At 43.7% G+C, this 17,900-nt stretch overlaps 2 pseudogenes; both read left to right on the top strand.

The window, feature by feature from the left end:
• The first annotated feature begins 11,065 nt into the window (after nt 1–11,065).
• LOC120362190 (U6 spliceosomal RNA) lies at nt 11,066–11,163 on the top strand (annotated as a pseudogene).
• A 1,979-nt stretch (nt 11,164–13,142) lies between these two features.
• LOC141584594 (protein FAM136A pseudogene) lies at nt 13,143–17,422 on the top strand (annotated as a pseudogene).
• Nucleotides 17,423–17,900: the final 478 nt, after the last annotated feature.

The raw sequence follows: 17,900 nt of genomic DNA, 5'->3' as shown, positions 1-17,900 counted from the left end.
CCTCCCTTGGGTCAGCGCTGGCCTCCGGTGTTTTGGGTGTCTCTGGCTGTGCCCTGGGGTGTGCTCAAGTCCCCATCACCTGGGAGGCTGGCGCCTCTGCCCCAGTGGCTTCCTGGAGGAGGCTGGCCTGTGGGCCTCCTCTCCTGACTCCCAGAGCGGTGGCTGATGTGGGAAGTCCCGCTTCCTCCCCTCGGCGTCTGCCCTTCCCCACAGGTGGTTTTGTCGCAGTCTGACGTCTCCCCAGCTGGGTTTGATTGTAATGCTTGTGAATAACAAAATACGATTTGGTAGAAGACTCAACCGGTACAGACATCTTTAATAAAGTAAAATGTGCAAGTCCTCTCTGTTCCCACGTCTCTTTCCTCCCCTCCCCAGAGGACGTGGCTAACAAGCCTTTGCGGGGCTCCCCCTTTCTGTGTGTGTTTGCGTCCGTATACAGGCTGGGGAGTGTGTGTGCATTCTCTAGCCATCTTGTAGGAGCTGGAACTGGGGTCTACACACGTGTGCTGACTGTAGCTCACTTGCCATTTTCTTTCCAAAACAGGCCTTAAATGTCCCTCGCTGTGGTGCATGTTGCCCTGCCTCTTTAAAAACGCTGTTGACTCTTGCAGCATGCAAACTCTGCTGTCATTTACTTAATCATTCTTTTATTTACGCGTACTTAGGTCGTTTTCAGTTTGTTGTTGTTGTTGTTGTTGTGTTTTTTGCTCCTGGAATATTCAAACCCATTAACGTTTTCAGTTTTTTTAAAGATTGCTGCAGTGCAAACCTTCCTCTGTCATTTTTCACATTGCTGTTGGAGAATGGGGTGGGAAGCGCCATCAGGCTGGAGTGACCCAGTGCGTGGCCGGGCTTTGTGAGGTTCTGACTGCCCTTCCCAATGTTCCTCCCACAGTGGCTGCCTCCAGGAGATGATGGCTGTGTGAGTGCCTGCCATGGCCCACTGGAAGTGTGAGAGCGCAGGGAGCGGCTTGTTGGACCACAGGGCGTGGCCGGGCCCTGTCCCCCATGGCCAGGAGCTAAGACATGGAGCTGCCCTTGGAGGACTATGTGCCCAAGGGCCTGGAACTGGCCACCCTGTGGCCAGAGAGCCCAGTGCCCAAGGATTAGGAGTGCCACAACCACAGCCCCGATGGGGACTCTAGCTCCAACTATGTGAACAGCATCTTCGAGGAGGAGAACTATGATGAGGGTCTCCCCAAGGGGGAGGAGGGCATCACCTACCACATCTGCTACTGCCCCAAGAACGACAGCTACCTGTAGGGCGTGGACTGCAATGGGGATGAGTACCTGGTCCGTGGCACACACCCCGTGCACACCGACAAGTGCCAAGAGCATCCACACTACATGCCTCATAGCTGGACCAGTGAAGATCAGCCCCCATTAAAACTGCAAGGCACCCGGTCCCTCTCACCGCCTTGCTTCAGCATCTGCCTGGGCTGTACAGCATCTGTCCCTGGCTCTCAGGCCCGTCTGCTCCCTTCCCTCGGACAGGAGAGGAGTGGCTGGACCCGGCAGGACTGCTACCCCACAGAGGCCAACGGGAACACCAGCACCTCCCACTACCACCCGAGGCAGGGGAACGGGGACTTGGAGGACCAGGAGGAGGACATCGACTCGATCGTGGCCGAGATCAAGAGGAGCCTGAGCATGACGAGCATCACCAGCGTCACTGAGGCCAGCAGAACTATAAAATGTTGCACAGGAGTGACAAACTCTAAATTCAGAGGAGTGGGTACCTCTAGGGACGGGTAGAGGAATGAGCCTGTGGGGGGAGGTTCTGGGGGCTTTATTTCATATGTAAGTTTGTTTTAGTTCATGAAACAAAAACTCTGAAGCAAGTACAACTACATATGAGTATGTTCTGATAACCCCAGAGAGTGGTACCCAGGTGTTTGACATATAGGCTTTCTATAGATTTATGTATGTTTGAAACACATACTTACTTACTTTGAAATACTACTTTATGTATTTATTTATTCTTGAGATGGAGTCTTACTCTGTTGTCCTTGACTCACTGTAACCTCCGCCTCCCAACTTCAAGAGATTCTCCCACCTTAGCCTCCTAAGTAGCCAGGTTTACAGGCACATGCAACCACACCGGGGTAATTTTTGTGTTTTTGGTAGAGACCGGCGTTTCACCATGTTGATGAGACTGGTCTTGAACTCCTGAACTCAAGTGATCCACCTGTCTCAGCCTCCCAAAGTGATGGGGTTATAGGCATGAACCACTGTGCCTGCCATGATATATTTGGTAATATATTTTGTTTTAAGGAGTGCCTTTTGGTGAGTGTGCCCAGGAGGAGGATGGCTGTGGAGATTGGCAGGCGCCTTCCCTGCTATGCACCGTGCCCCTTGTCTGGCCTACTCAGGCCCCAGCTGCAGGCCAAGCAATTGTCCACGGGCCAGACAGGCTGACATCATGCACCCACAGTGATATTAGGAATAATATCTCCTTAAAGTATTAGGAGTAACATGTCTGAGTATACATATGTGGTGGACTTCAGCTTCGATATTGAAGTATTATATTTCTAAGATACTATAAATAATACAGGGTCTTAAACATAATGTACACCCATTCTAATATTAGGTGTTATATCTCCATAGAATATTATGAATAATGTTGTATGCTGTATAAAAGTGGTGTACACCATACAATATTATTGGTGTAATATCTTCCCAGGGTATTACTGGGATATTTGGAGTAATATCTCCCCAGGATATTATGTGTAATATCACAGTGGGTGTACACCCTGTGATGTTATGCATAATAGGTAGGTATTACTTGTCATATTGCAGTGTGTGTACATCCTATAATACTACAGATAATATCCTGGGGAGTTATTACTCTTAATAGCAGGTTGTGATAAACTGTGTTACATCCTGGAAAGATACTACTCCTAATACATCGGTGAATGTACGCCCTGTGATATTACTCATTATATTTGGGAAGATGTTACACAGTGTACACCCACTGTGATATCAGGGGTAATACTTCCCCAGGGTATTACATCACGGAATGTACCGCACTGTGATATTACCAGTAAGGTCTCTCTGAGATACTACAAATAATCTGAAAGGGTGTACACCACTGAAATATTAGAAGAAAGAGCTTCCCAGGATATTACAAATAACGTGTACACCCATTGTGACAGTAGGAGTAATATCTCCCCAGGATATTATGAATATATCACATAGTGTACACCCACTGTAGTATTAGGAGTGATATTTCTTTAGAGTTGCAAATAATATCACAGGATGTACACCAACCGTGATATTAAAAATATTGTCCTAGGATATTACAAATAATGCACAGGTTGTACAACCTTTGTGATATTTACAGTAGTATCTTTCTAGGATATTACAAAGAATATTAAAGAATGTAAACCCACTGTGATATCAGGAGTAATACCTCTCTAGAGTATTACAAAAAATAACACATGGCAAATACCCACTGTAATCTAAGGAGGAATATCTCCCTAAGATATTACAAATAGTGTCACATAGTGTACACCAACTGTGATAACAGAAGTAATATCTAACTGAGATACTATGAGTAATATCACATGGCATTCACCCACTGTGACTTTAGGAGAAATATCTTTCTAGGATATTAGGAATAATATCACAGAGTGTACACTTGCTTTCACAATGAGAGTAATACCTACTTAGGATATTAACGATAATATCACAAAATGTGCACACATGAGTGTATATCCACTTTGAGATTAGGATTAATACCTATCTAATATACTGAAAATATCCCAGAATGTACTCATGTGTACATTTATTGGGATATTACAATAAATGTACATAATGCGTACAATATGTACATTTATTATGTACATGTGTGTACAATATGTACATTTATAATGTACATGTGTGTATACACATGTACATTTATTGTACTTAATGTGTACACGATACATGTGTACAGTATGTACATTTAATATCACAATACATACAATACATATGACGAATGTACATATTGTACACATTGTGTACGTAGTGTACATCTGTACATATGTATTGTGTACGTATGTACATAAACTATTGATATTACAATATTTACACATACATGTGCACATTACGCACAACATACAGTATGTACACACGCACATATGTTCACATATGTACATGTGTGCATGTATGTACATGTGTGTGCACATGTGTGTGCAATACGTGCACTTGTACATATAATGCACATTATGTGTACAAATGTACAATATGTACACATGTACATATAAGTGCACATTATGTGCATATGTACACATTATGTAGATTTATGGTAATATCACAAAAAATGTACCATAAATGTACATCATGTATACATTTATTGTGATATCTGTGATATTACAAACAATATCAGAGTGTGCACACATGGTATACATGCATTGTGTGCACTCACTGTGATATTAGGAGAAATAGGATATTAATATTACAGGATGTAAACTGATGTGAGGAGTAATATCTCTCTAGGATGTTACAAGTAATTTCAACGGATGTACACACATGGTGTACACCCACTGTCATATTAGGAGTGTCACCTCTTCCTAGGATATTACCACTAACATCACAGAGTGTACACACATGGTGTACAGCCACTTTGATATTTCAAGTAATATCTCTCCCTAAGATATAACGAATAATATCAAAGGGTGTACCCAAATACTCCACACATTAATATTACAAGTAATGTCACATGCTGAATAGCATGAATAATATCACAGAGTGTTCAAACATACTCTACACTGGCTATGAAGTTAGGAGTACCATCTCTTTAAAATATACACCCATATCAACCAGACTAAAATATTAGGAGTAATATCTTTTTAAAATGTAGACCCATATCAACCACCCGCTATATGGTGAGTAATATCACCCTGGCTGCCCCTGGATGTTACAAACCATGTCACAGGAGGGTGCCCACACCTGTGATTCATAGAATCTCTCCCAAAGATATTATGAATAATATCATAGGGTGTACCCAAATACTGTGCACACACTTCAATATTACGAGTAATGTCATACGCTGAATATTATGAACAATATCATAAAGTGTTCAAACATACTCTACACCGTCTATGATTTTAGGCATAGTATCTCTTTAAAATATACACCTATATCAACCCGACTATGATATCAGGAGTCGTATCTCTTTAAAATATAAACCCATATAAATCCCCCAACGGTAATACCAGGAGTAATATCTCTAAAATATACACCCACACCCGCCCGACGGTGATATTAGCAGTAATATCTCACTAAAATGTACACACACATCAACCCCCCGCCCTAGGGCGAGTAATATCCCCGCGGCCCCCTGGATATTCCAGACCCTATGGCTAGGAAGCTGCCCGCAGCCCCCGCCATAGGGTGAAGAATATGACCCTGGCCCCCGCTGGATATTAAGGACCCTATGGCTAGGGGGCTACCAGGCACCCTAGGGTGAGGAATATCCCTCCGGCCCCCTATGCTTATTACAAACCCTGTGGCTAGGGGGCTGCCACAGCCACTGCCCTGGGGCGAGGAATATCCCTCTGACCACTCCCCCTCTGGCCAGATATTCCAGACCCTCCCCACTTGCTGCTACGAACCCTCTGGCTAGGCAGTGCCCACAGTGGCTATTTAGAAAATTTGGAGTAATATGGTAACTGGGAACCATATCATAGGGAGAAGATAATGTTACTGTGTTTCTTTTTTGATATTAGGCACAGTAACACTAGTTCTAGTTCCACCTCTGCGATATTGACAAAAATATCATCCTCACTCCCCTTGACATTAGAATCGAAATCACAGGGAGGTTTCACCCCTTGCAATATTTAATTCAATATAATTGCTTTATTTATGGACCTTAGTTACAATATCAGAGCGTGGTGTAATCCTCCAGCTACTCGGGAGGCTGAAGCAGGAGAATTGCCTGAACCCAGGAGGCGGAGGTTGCGGTGAGCCAAGATCACGCCATTGCACTCCAGCCTGGGTAACAAGAGCGAAACTCCGTCTCAAAAAAAAAGAAAAGAAACAATATCACTGGGGTTTTGTGCACTTCCTGAGATATTTGGGGTAATACCCTCTTGGTTTTTGGATATTAGAAACAATATTACAGTGGTGGTGTACACTTGGTGCAATACTGAGAGTATAATCATCCTCTCTCACTTGGATATTAGGAAATATATCACAGAAGCGTTGCACACAGCCTGTGATATTGGAACAATCACAGAGTATATGCCTGCTTTCACAATGAGAGTAATATCTACCTAGGATATTATGGATAATATCAGAAAATGTACACACATGGATGTATACCCACTTTGATATTAGGATTAATTTGTATCTAAAATAACAAAAATAATATCCCAGAATGAAGTCATAATGTGTACATTTATTGGGATATTACAATAAATGTATACGATATCTACAATATGTACATTTATTGTAATGTACATATGTGTACACAATACATATGCACAATAAATGTACATAATGTGTACAATATATACATTTATATGTACATGTGTACACAATACATATGTACATAATGAGTACAATCTGCACATTTACTGTAATATCACAATTATATAACAATTATATAATCACAATATATAATACATATCACAATAAATGTACATATTGTACACATTATGTACATATACATTTATTGTGCTATTACAATAAGTACATGCGTACATACTGTACACATGAACATAGGTACTATATGACACGTGTACATATATATGGGCACATTATGTACATATATATATTCTTGCCTATTGAATATAGATATTCTAATTACTCCATGAAAAGATCTTTAAAACCATCACGGCAGCCTGTAAATTCCTTATAGTTGTGATCAGAAAAAATAATGCAGGTATACCACTAACAATACCTGGCACTAGAACACAAACACTAAATATATAATGTTAGTTACTGCTGTTATTGTCATATGGTAACTATTTTGAATTGTTATCTTGTAATGTTCAAGTTCTTTTGCTTTCTGTACTAGTCACTAAATCCATGTAATCTGACATCTTTTAAACTTCTGAAGATAAGGCCATTAATATTTGAATTACAATGAAAGTGAGTAACTATGAAGTTTTTTTTTCCATCTCCAAGTGGATTCTTGACTTAAGTGGATTTAATCAGCACTCCATTGCCATCTGACTGACCCTGAAAAATAGGAATATTTTTTAAGGAAAATTGCACTTTTCTTCCAAAACTACACACAGTATTTTGATGCCAATATTTCTTCTAATGAGTTTCTGCATGTTACTAGCCTACTACTGCACAATGAGGGTAAATGACAGGTATTCTTTGATGTCTGTGAAACGCCCCTTCTAGGCCAGGTGTGGTGGCTCACGCCTATAATCTCAGCACTTTGGGAGACCAAGGCAGGCAGATCATGAGGTGAGGTGTTCGAGACCACCCTGAGGTTTTACCACGGTAAAACCTCATCTCTACTAAAAATATGCAAACATTAGCTGAGCGTGGTGGCGTGCACCTGTAATCCCATCTACTCAGGAGGTTGAGGCAGGAGAATCACTTGAACCCGGGAGGCGGGTGTTGCAGTGAGCCAATATTGCGCCACTGCATTCCAGCCTGGGCGAGAGTGAGACTACATCTCAAAAACAACAAACAACAACTCCGCATCTCACCCCAGCATCGGCACACATACAGGCACACACGTGCACACACAGGCACACACACCCAGCATCTTTTGTGTCAACAGTCATGACTGCATTCATTGGCCAGGAGAGAGAGAAAATCAGGCCCCTCGCTGGAATCAAGGCTGAGTCTGGTTTAGCCTAAAGTGATCATCAGAATGCCATTCCCCTTGCCAATTACCAAGAATGGGCATGTTACAAAATTCTGGCCAAAGAGGGGTGTACTGGGAGATTTTCTTCATTCTTGAACGAGGAGCACAAGGAAGGAATATTTTTCTGCTTTCAGATATAATCTACTCACATTGGAATTATGGCCAATATACTGGAAACATGAGTGGAGCCAGCTGATGCCCTGGGGAGAATAACAGAATGAAAAGATAAAAAGATGCTGGGCGAGGTGGCTCACGCCTGTAATTCCAGCACTTTGGGAGGCCGAGGCAGGAGGTTCACCTGAGGTCAGGAGTTGGAGACCACCCTGACCAACATGGAGAAACCTCATCTCTACAAAAAAATACAAAATTAGCTGGCCGTGGTAGCGCATGCCTGTATTCCCAGCTACTTAGGAAGCTGAAGCAGGAGAATCACTTGAACGCAGTGGGCAGAGGTTGCAGTGAGCGGAGATTGTGCCCTTGCACTTTAGCCTCGGCAACAAGAGTGAAACTCCATCAAAAAAAAAAAAAAAAAGATAAGATAAAAAGAGCCTGGATTGGCCAGACATGGTGCTGCATGCCTGTATTCCCAGCTTCGGAGGCTGAGGCAGAAGAATCACTTGAACCCAGGAGGCGGAGGTTGCAGTGAGCCAAAATCGTGCCATTGTACTCTAGCCTGGGCAAAAAGAGAGAAACTCTGTCATAAAAAAAAAAAAAGAAAGAAAGAGAAAAGAAAATATAAAAAGAGCCTAGATTAGCCAGGCATGGTGCTGCATGCCTGTAAGTCCCAGCTACTTGGAAAGCTCAGGTGGGAGGATCACTCGAGCCCAGGAGTTTGAGGCTGCAGCGAACGATAATGGCATGGCATTCCAACCTGCATGACAGAGGAAGGCCCTGTCTTCAAAACAAAATAAAACAAAAAAAAAGCCTGGGTTCTTGCACTAACCAGCCCTGAACCCACTCTAAGTCAGGAGTTCTGATTATAAGAAATAATTTTGTCCTAACTTATAAGCCACTGCTAGTTGCATCTTGCTAACCTGCGTCTCAGAGTAGAGCATGCCAGGTGATTGATGAGTATCTGCATCATTTCAAACTTCCCTTCAGAAAGCAGTCAGTCACTCAGCAAGTATTCAATGAGCATCTATTACCTACCAGGCACTTTACTATGTACTGGGGATTACCGTGATGCCTAAGACACTAATATTCTGTTGGGTGAAATAGACATTAAATGACTAACGCACTTAACACCATTTTTTTCAATTAAAATAAAGATGAATGCTATAAGGAGACATATAGGGTACTAAATGAACCATAGCAAAGGTTCTGGAGGGCCTGTGAAGGCTTCCAGGGGAAAATTTATTTGTGTTTAGCCTTGTGGGACGAGGCTCAGATCTTGACCAGGGTCAGGAGGAATGGGTTGCCTTGAATGACTTGGACTAATGGTGAATTAATTCATACGTCAGGGCATGCCTTAGTCCATTCTCATACTGCTATAAAGAAATACCTGAGACTGGGTAATTATAAAGAAAATAGGTGGCCGGGCGCGGTGGCTTACGCCTGTAATCCCAGCACTTTGGGAGGCCGAGGCAGGTGGATCACGAGGTCAAGAGATCGAGACCATCCTGGTTAACATGGTGAAACCCCATCTCTACTAAAAATACAAAAATTAGCTGGGCTGGGTAGTGCACGCCTGTAGTCCCAGCTACTCGGGAGGCTGAGGCAGGAGAATTGCTTGAACCCAGGAGATGGAGGTTGTGGTAAGCCGAGATCACGACATTGCACTCCAGCCTGGGTAACAAGAGTGAAACTCAGTCTCAAAAAAAAAAAAAAATAGGTTTAAACTTGCTCATAGTTCCACAGGCTTTACAGGAAGCATAATGCTGGCTTCTGCTCAGCTTCAGGGGAGGCATCGGGACACTTACAATCATGGCAAAAGGCAAAGGGAGAGTGGGCACGTCTTACAGCTAGAGGAAGAGCAAGGATGGGACGGGGTGAGTGCTCCACACTTTTAAACAAGCCGATCTCACGAGAACTCGCTATCGTGAGAACAGCACCAGGAGATGGTGCTAAACCATTCATGAAGTATCCACCCCCAGGATCTAATCACCTCCAACACTGGGGATTACATTCAACATGAGATTTGGGTGGGGACACAGATCCAAAGCACATCAGGTCACAAAAGTCCCTGTCATTTGCCAGCAGGAGCCTGTTTCTTCCTGAAGACTCTGAGGCCTGCATCCCTTGTAGAATACATTTTTAGGTTACCCTCACATTCCTTTTTTTCTTCCTATTTTACTTCTTGTGGATATAACAGAGATGTATTCTTTATTAGGTGTGGATGACTTTTTTCTCCCTTGGAATAAAGTGGATAGGTGTCTACAAGAGAAACTTTCTCAGAACAATCACCTCAAAAATTTAATGGACATGTGCAGCACACCCCCCGACCCGAGCTAAGTCATAAAAGCTTTAAAATTCTGTGCCCAGTTAATCCACATGTAAGAAAATTTAGGTGACTTCTTCATGTAAGATCAGCCAAAAAGAGTCTTAACTACATTAAATCATTCTGAATCTATCATCTGAATTTAATAAAAATCTATCTTTACTTTTTATGTAATATGATAACTAATTCAGAAACCTCTCTGGGCATGAGAGTAGGAAAGGAAGTAGAACTGTGGGCAGGAGGTAGTGAGGCAGAGAGAATGAATCTGTCTTCTTCAGCAGATGATAAGTTTTTCTTTTCTTTCTTTTCTTTTTAAGATGGGGTTTCACCATGATGGCCAGGCTGGTCTTGAACTCCTGACCTCAGGTGATCTACCCGCCTTGGCCTCCCAAAGTGCTAGGATTACAGGCGTGAGCCACCGCGCCGGCTCAGATCGTAAGTTTTTCAAACAGGCCTGGTGGCTGATGCCTGTAACCTCAGTGCTTTGGGTGGCCAAGGCAGGAGCATCACTTGAGCCCAGGAGTTTGAGACCAGCCTGGCCAACGTAGTGAGACCCTCTCTCTACAAAAGTAACAAAATTAGTTGCGTGTGGTGGCACATACCTGTAATCCCAGCTACTAGGGAGGCTGAGATGGGAGGATCGCTCCAATCTGGGAGGCTGAGTCTGCAGTTGCCACTGCACTCCAGCCTGGGTGACAGCATGAGACCCTGCTCCATCACTCCAGAAAAAAAAAAAAAAAAAAGACTACAGATGTTTTAAGGCCAAGGACCACATTCGAAGAGGCAGCTTAACATGATGCTTAAGAGTTGGCGCCTTGTACCGGCTTTGGCAACACATATACTAAAATTGAAATGATGCAGAGAAGATTAGCATGTATCCTGCACAGGGAAATAAGAGTTGGAGCCTGGCTTCAAAGGCAAGCTCTGCTACTTACTGTGTGACTCTGGGAAGTTACTTAACCTCTCTGTGTCTCAATTCATCTCTACAACGAGCATAGAAACAGCAGCATACACTTCACAGGATTGTGCTTTTTTGGAAAGACAGTCAGAAACAAACTTAATTTTGTTTGCATAAAATGTATGCAAAATGTCAACCTCTTTTGCCTTGTGGAACACTTTGGCAGTCTGATGAATCCTACAGACAGACCCCTTCTGAGGATTATATGTTTAAATGCATAAAATAAAATAAATGGATGATAAAAAAAAATTTTTTTTTTTTTTGAGACAGAGTCTCATTCTGTAGCCGAGGCTGGAGTGCAATGACATGATCTTGGCTCACTGCAAACTCTGCCTCCTGGCTTCAAGTGATTCTCCTGCCTCAGCCTCCTGAGTAGTTGGGACTACAGGCATGCAGCACTCACGCCTCGCTAATGTTTGTAGTTTTAATAGAGATAAGGTTCCGCCATGTTGCCCCGGCTGGTCTTGATTTACTGACCTCAGGTCATCTTCCCACCTGGGCCTGCCAAAGTGCTAGGATTACACGTGGGAGCCACCGCATCTGACCTAAAAAATTTGATAGAACTAAATACGGTATCAAAATGTTTTCAAAATTTATTACATAGAATATATGTTCTTCTTTCATAATTCATGAAACACCAAGATCTAATCTGGGCACGGTGGCTCATGTGTGTAATCCCAGCACGTTGGGAGGCAGAGGTGGGCAGAGTACGAGATCAGGAGATCGAGACCTTCCCGGTTAATATGATGAAACCCCGTCTCTACTAAAAAATGCAAAAAATTAGATGGGTGTGGTGGTGCGTGCCTACTGTCCCAGCCACTTGGGAGGCTGACGCAGAAGAATCACTTGAACCTGGGAGGTGGAAATTGTAGTGACCTGAGATCACACCACCGCACTACAGCCTGGGTGACAGAGTGAGACTCCATTAAAAAAAAAAAAATACCGCCGGGCGCGGTGGCTCAAGCCTGTAATCCCAGCACTTTGGGAGGCCGAGGCGGGTGGATCACGAGGTCGAGAGATCGAGACCATCCTGGTCAACATGTGAAACCCCGTCTCTACTAAAAATACAAAAAAAAAAAACTAGCTGGGCGTGGTGGCGCATGCCTGTAATCCCAGCTACTTAGGAGGCTGAGGCAGGAGAATTGCCTGAGCCCAGGAGGCGGAGGTTGCGGTGAGCCGAGATCTCGCCATTGCACTCCAGCCTGGGTAACAAGAGCGAAACTCCGTCTCAAAAAAAAAAAAAAAAAAAAAAAAAAAAAAAAAAAAATACCGAGATCTAAAATCAAGTCTAATAGCTTATATAATTTCAAAAATCAGTGAGCATAAACAATAGTTTGGGATTTCTGCAACAACTGTAACGTCATATAAAAATATATCTGTTATTTGTACTGCTGATAAAGCCGTAGGTGCTACTTTGACTGCAACCACAGTGGAAGAAAATGCTGGCTGGATACAGTGGCTCATGACTGTAATCACAAGGTCAAGAGATCAAGACCATCCTGGCTAAGATGATGAAACCCCATCTCTACTAAAAACACAAAAATCAGCCAGGTGCGGTGGTGGGCACCTGCAATCCCAGCTACCTGGGAGGCTGAGACATGAGAATCACTTGAACCTGGGAGGCAGAGGTTGCAGCGAGCTGAGATAGCCACGCATTCCAATGTGGGCAACAGATCAAGGCTGTTTCAAAAAAAGAAAAAAAAACAGATTGCACCATCCATATGCATTTTTAAATTATTAGTCTTTCAAAAACTAAATTTGAAATAATTGCTTAATCATTACTTCTACCCTTCACCACCAATTGTAAGAAATTTAGTTAGCTTCCTGAGTTCTGGTTAAAACCATGCTGAGAAAGTATTTTTGTCAGTCTGCATGATGGGTTTCCTGAAGCAGAGAGCCAGATTGCCAACTCTCTTGCTCTTTCCTCATGGGTAATGAAGACCATCTTCCACCAAGCCTTCAACACCTACAAGATGGATGCAGACCGAAAGCAAGGGACACCGCAGTGCCTGCATGCAGTGCAGCCCAGCAGAAGGCTCTCTGAGCTCTTGCTCTGCCACAGACTGGCCACTGTCGCCTACATCCAGCCCAAAGGCAAGGTGCTTCTTATGTATAAAATTTTTCTTTCAGTGCTGCAAAGAAAAGTTGCTAATGGGACAAAGGATCTCCCAGCACAGCGATTGTTTTTACTTCCTGCAGGAAGGGTACTCCCACTAGCAATCTTGCCACGAGAGTACAACGAACAAAGGAAAGCAGACATATTTATTTCTCGTGCTTTCTGGGTTGTCCTTACTGTTGTGTCTGATCTCGGCTGGCTGGAGCCAGACCTCACAATCTAAACTAAAATCTGATTGGCTAATAACTTGAAACTTTTCTCAACAGGTCAAAGCAATGGAGAGCCAAAAAAAAAAAAGGAAGTCCAAATAAGGACGGGACATAGGCTGTGGGCTGGGACATGCCTGTGAGCACATCCAGCACAGATACCTTGATTAAAGTGCAAAGACATAGAATGTACTGCATGCCCGAAAGCATGTCTAACAGCTACATAGTATTAGGGCTTTTAGCAAGAAGGCTTTTGAAGAATGTTTAAAACAAATATTATTTCTAACAGTTATGAATTTTTCTTAACCAAGAAGGAAACTTTGAAGAGGAACTTTTCTACTTCCCACAGTGGTGATTGTAAAGAGAGAAGTAACCGAAGTCTTCAGCTTCAACACAGGCGAGCCGCTGTGCAGGGCGGCTTCCAAATAGCTGTCTAGAATGCGCACCTGGTGGTCTAGAACAGCTCCTGAATAGTTGACTGGGAGTGGGTGGGGGAGATGACAGGAGCAGAGACATGTGTTAGACAAGCAGGTTCAAGGGACGGTCTGTCTTCCTGGGTAGATTATAAATTCTCTAAGGGCAGCGTTTTCAGAGGCAGTAAGACGTAATGGTGTCTGCCACTTGCTGCTCGTTAATTCTAAACCTCTGTCTGCCTGTGTTCCCTCACCTGTATGAAGGGGATATTAACGTATATTCATGGCCAGGCACAGTGGCCCATGCCTGTAATCCCAGCACTTTGGGAGGCTGAGGTGGGCAGATCACGAGGTTAAGAGATCGAGACCATCCTGGGCAACATGGTGAAACCTCGTCTCTACTAAAAATACAAAAATTAGCTGGGCATCATGGTGCATGCCTGTGTCCCAGCTAACTGGAAGGCTGAGGTAGAAGAATTGGTTGAACCCAGGAGGTGGAGGTTGCAGTGAGCCGAGATCACACCACTGCACTCCAGCCTAGGAGACAGAGTGAGAATCCGTCACAAAAAAAAAAAAAAAAAAAAAAAAAAAAAGTATATTCTTCATAAGGTCATTGTGAGAGTCAATGAGTTAATACACCCAAAGTGCGTATTACTGAATGGGCACATAGTAAGAGCTGAATAATTCTGGCTATTATTTTTCTTCTCTTTAACTCTTCAGAGATTTTTCTATAATTGGCCAGAACATGAGCGAAATAATTTCCTAATCATTTTATTGAGTTATTTATATTTCCACTTCCAGACAGGCTCATCTTTACTTTTTCTTTTTTATTTATTCTTTACTTTTTTTGCAGAGACCGGAGTCTTACTATGTTGCCCAGGCTGGTCTTGAACTCCTGGGCTCAGATGATCCTCCTGCCTCAGCCTCTCAAGGTGCTGCCATTACAGGTGTGAGCCACTGTGTTCCTCATGTTTACTTTTTTTAATTGACAAATAAAGATTGTATATATGTATTGTATACAACATGTTGTTTTGATATGTGTATACATTGTGGAAGGGTGAAATCACGCTAATTAACATATGCATTACTTCACATACTATTTATTTATTTATTTGAGACAGAGTTTCGCTCTTGTTGCCCAGGTTGGAGTATAATGGCGTGATCTGGGCTCACTGCAACCTCCACCTCTTAGGTTCAAGCGATTCTCCTGCCTCAGCCTCCCAAGTAGCTAGGACTACAGGCTCCCGCCACCACGCCCAGCTAATTTTTATTTTAAGTAGAGATGGGGTTTCAGTATGTTGGCCAGGATGGTCTCAAACTCCAGACCTGGTGATCCACCCACCTTAGCCTCCCAAGGTGCTGGAATTACAGGCATGAGCCACCACACTTGGCCTAGCATACTTCTTATTTTGTAGCAAGAACACTTTAAATGTATTCCCTGCAGTTTTCAAGAATAGTATACATTGTTATTAATTATAGTCACCACACTGCACAATAGATCTCTTGGAACTTCTTGTGTCTAACTCAGATTTTTGTATCATTTTCAGTTGATGCAGAAAACTGCAGAAAGTTTATCATTAATTGTCATTAGTACCAAAGCCGATTCAGACAGGGGAGGGGAGGGGAGAGGAGGGGAGGGGGGGAGGGGAGGGGAGGGGGGGGAGGGGAGGGGAGGGGAGGAAAGGGGAGGGGAGGGGAGGGAATGGAAGAGATCTTCCTTCTAATATTTTCTAGGCAGCACCAGAAAAAAAAAAAATCATTATTAAGGTTTTTCTGCCAGTCTCTGCATGTGGCTATGACAATGACTGTTGAGGCAGACATCCAAAGCCACGTTCAAACTCAAGTTTCATCACCAATAATCTGTGTTAAATTAGCAAAGTTACCTAACCTTTCCCTACTTTCGTTTCCTCATTGGTAAAATAGGGAAAATAATAGCATTGATCCGGCCAGGTGCAGTGGCTCACGCCTGTAATTCCAGCACTTTGGGAGGCTGAGGCGGGCAGGTTACCAGACCAAGAGTTTGAGACCAGCCTGACCAACATGGTGAAACCCATGCCTCTACAAAAAATAAAAAAATAAAAAAGCCAGGCATGGTGGTGCATGCCTGTAAACCCAGCTACTCAGGAGACTGGGACAGGAGAATTGCTTGAACCTAGGAGGCGGAGGTTGCAATGAGCCGAGATCGTGCCACTGAACTCCAGCCTGGTTAACAGATCAAGACTCTGTCTCAAATAATAATAATAATAGCCTTGACCTCACAGAGTTTCTGTGGTAATCAAATAATTAAATAATCTGCATGGTTTAGCACAGCGCCTGCAGGTGACTCTTAATTGTTCTGGGTTATTTTATGTTTACTGTGTAGCAGTCTCTATTTTAAGCACTTTACAAGCGTTGTCACTTGTCATCTTTACCACGCACTCAAGAGGTGGTCATGAAGAAGAGGCAGTCATCAACTTTACCCCCACTTTCCCAATGGGGAAACAGATATGAAGAGGTTACTCAGCCAAAGGCAGGCCTGGACTTGCACACAGGTGTTAAGTATCCATTTACACTGTCTCCGCTGGATTGTAGAGCTATTTTTAGCAATTATTAGCAATGCAGAGAGCATCGGGGAATAAGAAAAGGGCAAAAATTAAAAGATTAGGAGAAAAAAAGCGAGGACATAAATTTATATCCTAAGGACATAAAGCAAAGGTTGTTGGAGGATTAAGATTCTTACCCAAGCATCCACGGTCAGTAGGTATGCACCTCACTTTAAACACACTTCTCCGCGGGCGCGGCGGCTCACACCTGTAATAGCAGCACTTTGGGAGGCCGCGATGGGTGGATCAGGTGACAGCGAGACCATTCTGGCCAACATAGTGAAATGCCGCCTCTACTAAAATACAAAAAAAATTAGCCGGGCGTGGGGGCACACGCCTGTAACCCCAGGTAGGCAGGAGGCTGAGGCAGGAGAATTGCTTGAACCTGGGAGGCGGAGGTTGCAGGAAGCCGAGATGAGCCTGGAAACAACTCGAGACTTCGTCTCAAAAACAAACAAAAACAAAAACAAAACCGATGTGGGCGCCGGCGCGGCGCGGAGCGGCAGCAGCTGCGGGTGCGGGAGGCGGTGGACTCCATGGTGAAGAGTCTGGAGAAAGAGAACATCCGGAAGATGCAGGGTCTCGGGCTCCGGTGCAGCGCCAGCTGTTGTGAGGACAGCCAGGTCTCCATGCACCAGTGCATCGAGCGCTGCCACGCGCCTCTGGTTCCAGCCCAGGCTTTAGTCACCAGTGAGTTGGAGAAGTTCCAGGACAGCCTGGGTCGGTGCACCATGCATTGCAATGACAAACCAAAGATTCAATGGAGGCTGGGAGTCAGGAGTTCAGGTGAAGCAGCAGCCGGGCCGTTGTTTGACCGAGTGTGTGGATGACCACATGCACCTCATCCCAACTATGGCCAAGAAGATGAAGGAGGCTCTCTTATCCATGGGGAAATAAAAGTCTTTGCCAATGCCCATCGGGGCTGAGGGCAAGGATATATTTTTTATAAGGAATTGGGAGGTTTACTCTTTTAAGCAAGATTTATGAATAAAGAGATTAAGGGCGGCCGCAAGCAAAAGGTATATGTCACTTGCCTCTGGACACTGGTTGTTTTATGTTTCAGTCCTAAAAAATGAAATGGAAAAAAGTGGTGCTAAATTGGGTCAGAGACATACAGCAGAATTTTGGAGCTTGTATTTCCTGTAGCCAGTGCCTGTCCTGGCAGTAAGGATCTCTCCTGTAACAAGCCAGAGCCCTCCAAGGTACCAGACTATTCTTACTACACAGGTACCAACAGCCTGGCAGGTTAGAGTTGGTGGAGTTTAAGGAGAGATATTTTCTCTTCGTCGCCAACATCCTGTTTACCGGAAGTGTCACCATACCATTTTCCATAAGCTGTGAAACAAAATCCATGAGGTCACTAACTTAGATGGGA

The sequence above is a fragment of the Saimiri boliviensis genome, chromosome 1 (assembly GCF_048565385.1).
Source record: "Saimiri boliviensis isolate mSaiBol1 chromosome 1, mSaiBol1.pri, whole genome shotgun sequence".
NCBI classification, from domain to species: domain Eukaryota; kingdom Metazoa; phylum Chordata; class Mammalia; order Primates; family Cebidae; genus Saimiri; species Saimiri boliviensis.
The sequence above is the reverse complement of the archived record's forward strand: the minus strand, read 5'-3'. Positions and strand labels throughout refer to the sequence as shown.